Source organism: Octodon degus, unplaced genomic scaffold, assembly GCF_000260255.1.
Source record: "Octodon degus isolate 3935 unplaced genomic scaffold, OctDeg1.0 scaffold00063, whole genome shotgun sequence".
NCBI classification, from domain to species: domain Eukaryota; kingdom Metazoa; phylum Chordata; class Mammalia; order Rodentia; family Octodontidae; genus Octodon; species Octodon degus.
In genome coordinates this window covers 12,873,369-12,881,506 of record NW_004524639.1, presented here as the reverse complement: position 1 = coordinate 12,881,506, position 8,138 = coordinate 12,873,369, and the positions used below count along the sequence as shown (strand labels likewise).

Sequence of the window (8,138 nt, the reverse complement as noted above, 5' to 3'; positions counted from 1 at the left end):
ATTAAAAAAAAAGATATACCCTTCAAACACTCTTCCTTAGTGACTTACTGCTCTTTCAGCTGGGGACCCATCCTGTAATAGCCAAGTTAGCTAGGAATTTATCAATAGATTAGTCAATGTCAAATTTACAGCCTTCTGATTTGACTTCTTCACTAGGTCCAAACTCTAAAAAATAACTATATCAAAGATTGAGTCCCCAAAGTTGTGAGATTTTGGGAGTGTTATGTTTTATATCTAGGTGTTCCCCCAAATCCTCATGCAGTCATGAAGTGGACTTTTAGTTTGTGATTAACTCATGATCCACTGGAATTATAGGTGTGATGGCTGCTGGGATTACGGGTGTGAGTGTTACACTCAGCCTGGGGCAGATAGCCTGAATGCAGTTTAAGGGAGACAGACTTGTTCTCTGTTGCCATTGTTGCTACTATTCCTCCCTTTTTGCTCTTGATGATTTGCTGCTTTCTGCACCATGAACTGTAGCCCTCTGCCATGTGGTACTTGGCCTTGGAGCCAGCTAGAGTACAGACTGAAACCTCCACAAACTGTGAGCTAAATAAACCTTTCTGTCCTTCATTGTGGGTGTTGGGTATTTTGTTCCAGGAATGAAAGTACAGTAACTGAGACAGGGAGACATTTTGTATTCAAACCATTATATTCCACCCCTGACTCCCAAATCAACATGCTCATCTCACTGTGAAAAACACATGTAATCCTTCTCTAATAATTCCTAAAGTCTCAAGAGTTCTGCAGTCTCTTAGAAGTTCACATCTAAAGTCTCTTATGAATCTCAATACAAACTCTTTGCTTAGAGTTCCAGTAAAATTTTTAAAAGCTATATATTTCTCTTATACAGTGACATAATTGTTTTTCAGACATTTCCATTCAAAAAGGGAAGAAACAGAAATATATTTAGATGTGTAAAGGGAAGACCTAAAACCAGCATCAAAAACATTAAATACTAAAATTTCAAGTCCGATGCCTGGGGCACGTGATGGTGTAATGTGAGCTCCATAAGTCTTGGTAAGTCTGGTTTACATGACATTATTGGCTATACCCAGCATGGCTACTTTCTTGTGTTGGCTTCATTGTGTATGGTTTGCCTTGGCATTGGTTCATATGTCACATGTGCCTTGTATTTCTAACTTGTTTGGATTTCTATCTGCAGCTTCATCTTCACTCTTAGCTTAACCCATTCTTTCTAAGAGAATGCCTGTGGGGATTCCAAAGCTATCACAGATTGGTTTTCCAGGCCTTTCTTTGAAATCTTCATGGAAGAATTCATGACCCTACACCTCTTGATGTAAGCATTCTTACAAAACCTATCATGATATGAGCAATGCCAATATCTGCCACCAGTAGGAGGAGTACACATTACCCCTTGTTCCATGGTAACATGGGACCTTTAAGTTCCTGGTTTGCTATGTGTGGTGAAATGAAGCCTGGATAAGCGCTTCCTAGTTAGTTTTCTTCAAGGAGGGGTGCCTAATGTTGTTTATTGAAATAAATTTCCATGTAAGCTCCTTTGCCAGCAGAAATGGATGAAGTCAGGGCAATTCTTGAGGGAGAATTCCCTACCTTTTCTCTGAATCTTCATATGATATAGAAGTAACTCTCTTTTACCCTTCTCTTTTGATCAAGGTATTAATCCTCTCATGAGCTTTGCTCTCTTGATTCTACCTATATCTAGTTAACCCCCAAAAGCTCTACATCCTAATAGCATTGGCAACTAGGCTTTCAGAAGAATTTGTTGTGAACATTCATTTAGAACTGAATAATATCCCACTAAAAGAGCCCATCTCATTGGCAAGATTTTCTAAGATTTATTATGAAATATGATTTATGAAAGATTTTGAAATATATAGTACACATGTATTAGTTATGCACTGAAATGTTTTTGGCAAATAGGTACACTTGCTTTTCCTTTACAAAAATAAAAAATGTATTTTATGAGTGCAGTTTCTGAGGTGTTTTGCAGAAAAGAAATCCATTTTACTTCAATTGATTTTTTCCCCAAACTTGTACTATTAAACACTTTCCCACAGAACACACTTAAAAAATTGTTATTTTTTGTCAGTTATATTTTCTCTCAATGTGTTTCCTGTACAGGATGTGACTATAGGTTTTGAAAATTTGGGCTTTGTACAATGTGTTATAACTTCTTTATGTGAACATAAAAAAAGAAAGCTTAAATATATGACATATGATTTTGTTAGTATCCAAAGCAAAGCTAAAAAGAATGACAGGGAAAGTATGAGTCTATAGTATACATCTTATTTAAACTGTATAGGCTTAATGTTCAACATTTCACATAACTGAAAAATAATTTTAATGATAAAAACTATTATTGTTATGAATGACAAAAACAAAGTAATTTACATGCAGCTCTTCTATTGTTGGTGATTTTTAAATATCTAGAAAACTTTTCTTAGACACAACTGACTTGATTCCATTCTACCATTGCAGTACAAGACACTTTTCATGCCTATTGTTAAAGTATTTTGTTGAAGGGACTCACTCTTTTAAAAAACTACATATAAAAATAATTTTTAAAGATTTATTTGACTAATGCTTTAGTACAAAGTTTTAGAGTAGAATGTTGAAGTTAAATAAGGACACATGAAAGTCTTCTGAGTGTGAAGTAACTTACCACAACCCTATGTCATGACAGACCTAAAACAAGTGAATAACTAAATAAAACTAAATTTTTAAATTAATACTGTAATTTAACCCAAACTAAAATTCGTTCTTTCACACTAAATATACGTAAACTTGACAGACTACTAGATCGCACTTACACTATGATGTTATTCACCAAAAACTTTTCAGAAAAATATTTAATTTTAGATTTGCAATTATCAATGAAGTATAAGAATCAGAATATTATTACCTTTTGCCCTTTCGTCTGGCAGCAGCCATCAGGCAAGCCAAGATGAGTGCGTACAAGTACATCCAGGAGCTGTGGAGGAAGAAGCAGTCCTATGTGATGCGCTTTCTGCTGCGGGTCCGCTGCTGGCAGTACCACCAGCTCTCAGCACTCTACAGGGCTCCTCTCAGACAGATACAAGGCTAAGCAAGGGTATGTCATATACAGGATTCGTGTGCCCCGCGGGGACCGCAGACGTCCAGTTCCTAAGGGAGCGACTTACAGGAAGCCTGTCTATCACGGCGTTAACCAGCTGAAGTTTGTGCAAAGCCTTCAGTCTGTTCCTGGGGAGCAACCTGGACGCCACTGTGGGGCTCTGGGAATTCTAAATTCTTACTGGGCTGGTGAAGATTCCACATACAAATTTTTTGAGGTTTCCTTATTGATCCATTCCCCAAAGCCATCAGACAAAATCTTGACAACCAATGGATCACCAAACTGTTCCATAAGCACAGGGACATGCGTGGACTGACTTCTTCAAGCCACAAGAGTCATAGCCTTGGAAAGGGCCACAAGGTCCACCACACTATTGGTGGTTCTCGCTGTGCAGCTTGGTGAAGGTACAATATTCTCCAGCTCCACTGTTACCGCTAATAATATAAGTGATGTTTGTAAAATTCATAACCAAATAAACAATTTAGGAAAGTTCATCTGCTTGAAGGTGTTATTTGTTAAGTAGTCTACTGATATTTCATGAATGTTTTGTCAAATGAAAGGTAAAAGTGTAATAATGTTTGAAGACTATAAATGATGGTATATCTTTGTTTCTGGTAAGATAAGCTTTTTTGTCATTGCTTTATCTTATTAGGGGGTTATAGGTCAGTGTTTGAAATATGATGTGTGATATAATAGGTGTAAAATAAATTCTTTAAAAGAGAAATGCTAAAACTATCCCTGTAAATCTGTGTGGTGTATGTAATGAAACCTACAGCATTATTGGGGTATTGCAATACTCTTGGTTTGATGTGGCTGGGTTTTTGAAGTTTGGCAAACACAAACTTAAAATCAGATAGCACTGTGTTATGATTACATATAGAACAAGTGAGAATTTTCTCAAATTCAGAATTCCCATTTGTACAACTGATTCTTCTGAAGTCCAAACTCCTGATTTGACTGCATGAAATTGTGTATTTGATGCACAGTAGTCAGTAGTGATGTTTAGACTGTGTGTTAAAGTTCATGGATATTGAATGAATATTGTGTAAATTTAATGTTTCTAAGTTCAATAAATGCTAGTGTTGGAAGCTTGTAAAGTGGCCATTCAGTAAATACCTGAGAATACTCTGAACCCTACAAAAGGGGGAAGTATTGGCCATGAAGTCAGTTGATGTCAATGCAAGTTCATTGTTTTTAATCTTTTCATGTTCTTATCCTCATTCAGACTGCTGTACTTTTCAAAAAGTACTCTTCCCAGAAGGACACATTGCAATTCTGTTGTGTCTTCCTGTAGACAGTTACTACTATTTGCCAGGTGAAATTTGAGTATGAATAAAATAAATTATTGCCCCTTAACTTTTTCAAGTTCTAGGTTTGCTGACTTTAAAAGTAAAGGTGGTGAGATAGCCGTCTAAACACCTGTTTAGGCAAGCACAGGGTTTGGTCCCCAGAAGCACATGCCATGCAAGCCCTGCCCTGGGTGCTCTGAGCTGGCCACCAAGACCAGGTGTACTGGTACACTGTAATGCCAGCTCTGGGGAGGCTGAAAACAGGAAGATCACTACCTAGTCTGAGCTGCATAGTAAAACCCAGTACCAAATACAAAAAAAAAAGAAGGAAGAAAGGAAGAAAGGAAGAAAGGAAGAAAGGAAGAAAGAAAAAAAGAAAGAAAGAAAGAAAGAAAGAAAGAAAGAAAGAAAGAAAGAAAGAAAAGTACAGGATTTAGCTACAAAATATAATTGGTAAGGGGACCATGGAGATAGTTCAGTAGGATAAGCACTTGCCTGGTAAGTGCAAGGTCCTGAGTTCAATCCCAAGTGCTTCAAAATATTAATAAAATAATAATAATAATAATAATAATAATAATAATAATAATACATAAAAATGTAATTTGTATTTTCCCAGTGCTGATTTTCTTTCTATAGGGGCTGGAAAAGCATTAACTGATGCTTAGAAAACATGTATTAACAGATAAAACGTTGACTGCATAGAGGTTTGAGTAAGGGAATAAATATTAAATTGGAACCAAAAAAAAATTACCTTTTTGAACCCTCATAATAATCCACATTTTGGACTGAGAGAGAATCCTGTTTAATTAACAGGGCAACTATGTTTGGGGTAGAGCTTAAAAATAGTTAAAAAATTAATTAATGCATAAGTCTTAGGTTTAAGCTTATAATGTTCAGTGTGTAGATAAAAGTATTCCTGTTGAAATCCTGCCAACAAACCTAGAGATCTGGCCTTGTGAAATTTAGGACTCATGTAAGTAATGGGGCAGAGGTGGCTGGAGGACCTACAAGTGGCTTGAGGAACAAGACCAGAAGACTAGAGTGGGACCTGAGAGGTGGGGTCAGGGAAGCACAAAAGTGAAGAAGGTCATCCTGGACACAGCAGTACCCCAGCCTCCCCCTCAGTGTCTTGAAACCTCCAATGACTGTGAGCTAAATAAACCTTTCCTTCCCTCATTTTGAGTGTCAGGTGTTTGTTCCAAAAATGAGAGAACAGTAACTAAGACAGAATTATGCCAGTAACATATGTGGTGTGATTTCCTTCACTTATTTCAAAGACTTGACAAAATCATGTTTTGTTTTCCATCAATTAGCGAGGAATCTTAAACATAGAAATACAACTGACTGAAAGTACATCTTAAAATTTGAGAGTTCCAGAAAAATTACTGACATGATAAAATACTGAGATAAAATGACTCTGACCCACCAGCAAAAATTCTCAGTGTGCTAATAGACTAATGTTGGTAATAATACCTCTATATTGAACCTAAATACATAAGTATCTTTTGAATGAATAAAGAATAATCAAATCATAATCCAAGCACTAAAATTTACATTGAATCTATTAAAATGAATACTTCAGAAATAAACTTAGGGACTGGGGAGATGGCTCAGTAGAATAAGTGCTTGCCTGGCAAATGCAAGGTCCTGATGCCAATCCCTGGTTTTACAAAAATAAATAAATAAATAAATAAATAAATAAATAAATATAAACTTAGCCAAAAAATGGAATAGGAAGATCCAAGTCACTTTTCCTCTATGAAGATAATAATATTTTTAAAATATAATTTAATTTTTAAATTTTTGTCATATTCTGTAGGGACTTAAAGTTTAACATATCAATACTTGATGAAAAATACCTGTTCCATGTTATGCCTAAGATGTTTGATATTCAGACAGATAGTGAAGTTAAGCTTAACAGCCTAGGTTGTAGGGTGATAACAGTAAGCTTCTCTTCTGGAGGGCTAACAACCTAAGTTTGCAGATCAAAAATTAGAGGAAAAGGTGGGCCGCAAGGACAGCCAACATTTTGGCCCTAGCCTTCCAAGGTCATTTAAGACTCAGGACTTATGAGAACTTGTACTGTAACATTATGTAACTCATTAGTGTCCCAAATTTTCTGATCAAGGAGATTATGGGGCCAAAGAGGAAAGTGATTGATGATGTAGAGTGTGCCTAAGGAGAGTCACATGGAGAGAAAACATTTTCTCAGGCTTTGACAGAGAGCAAATTGGCCAAACAATGGCCATGACTCATCCACATGGGCAACACTGACAAAGGATCTACAATCTGGGGTACAGGGTCTCAGGATAAATTCTGAGGGATTTGACTGATCTTATTAGATTCAAAAGCTACAACTCTTATTGCATAAGTCTTGCTTTACCTTGGTCTTAACCATCCAGCAGAGAAGTAAAAAAACAAAGTACAAGAAATAAAGCCATGTTTTTATGCTAAGCTTTAAAGGACTCAGGTCAATAACTTCTGACATTGCTAGTCAAGTAGAAGATCCAATACTTTTGTGGACTGCTGGACTATTTTGGAATATTTTGCTGAGTTCACACACCTATAATATTTAAATGATGGAACTAAACAAAAAAAGGGGGGATATAGATGAATAACCATTTTCTATCTGTTTATTCATAATGGTTAGGATAGATTATAGCTACATTCTCTTAATTCAAGGAATAGAGTGATTTGTTCTAATATTGTTTATAAATAAGATAACATGTCTACATCTTGTACAACAAATAATAACTAGGAAGGCAATATGCAATGTGTTCATTATTGGAACTGACCTAACAATTCGACTTGAAACTGTCTCATTGCTATTTATTTCTCAATAAAATTATGGGGGAAAAAAGAAAATAATAATATATAAAGACAAAACCAAATCCTGTCAATAGGCTATTAAAATTACTATGAAAAAGAATCAGTGTTCAGCAGTAACAAAGTCTATGCTGGAGAATATAAACTAGAATTAAAATGATAGGAATATTCCTGGGAGGTATGTTCATTATTTCCCTCACATGTACAATACTACATAGCCCAGTTTTTACCTTCAAATCAGAAGGTGCTAAATGCAATGTGTCTGGGGGCTGTCTGAGTGACAGACACTTGCCACACCTGAAGTAGAGCTCAGTCTGGCTAAAACACTTTGGCATTCTTTAGTATTGGTGCTAAAATCCTAAGAGCCACAGTTGACTGAGTAAGAAATTGAAAGTGATGGTATTCAATTCCTCATTTAAGACAGCAACACAGAACCAATTTTTTCCTAGAGGGAAGGAGAGGAGAAGCAGAGAATGCCATATTTAGAGCTTTCAGCATTATCTAGGGTTTTCTTCAACCACTAGTATATCTAAGATATTAGGCTGGTAAAGAGACAGAAAACAACAAGTGCTGGAAATAAAAATGTACAACTAACTACTGACTGAAAGAAGTCTATGACAAAAAAAATTTTGTTGGAGGCAAAATATAGACAATCTGTGCACTCAAGGAAGACCTGGAATTACACATGCATTCTGGGGAATTATGTTACCAATCAGCAATGTGCTTGAAAGAGAAGAAGTCAGAAAAGCTGGTGATGGCCGGAAGATAGCTCAATAGAATAAGCACTTGCCTGGCAAGTGCAAGGTCCTGAGTTCAATATCTGGTATTGCAAAAACAGACAAACAAACAAACAAACAAACAAACAAATAAATAACAGATGGAAAGAAAGAAAAGCTGGTGATGGAAAATATATATGGAAAAACTGAACTTAATATGACCCTAAT

The 8,138-nt window shown here is 36.0% G+C and overlaps 1 pseudogene; it reads left to right on the top strand.

Moving 5' to 3' along the window:
• Window positions 1–2,929: 2,929 nt before the first annotated feature.
• On the top strand, window positions 2,930–3,517 carry LOC105742632 (annotated as a pseudogene).
• The last annotated feature ends 4,621 nt before the right edge of the window (window positions 3,518–8,138 follow it).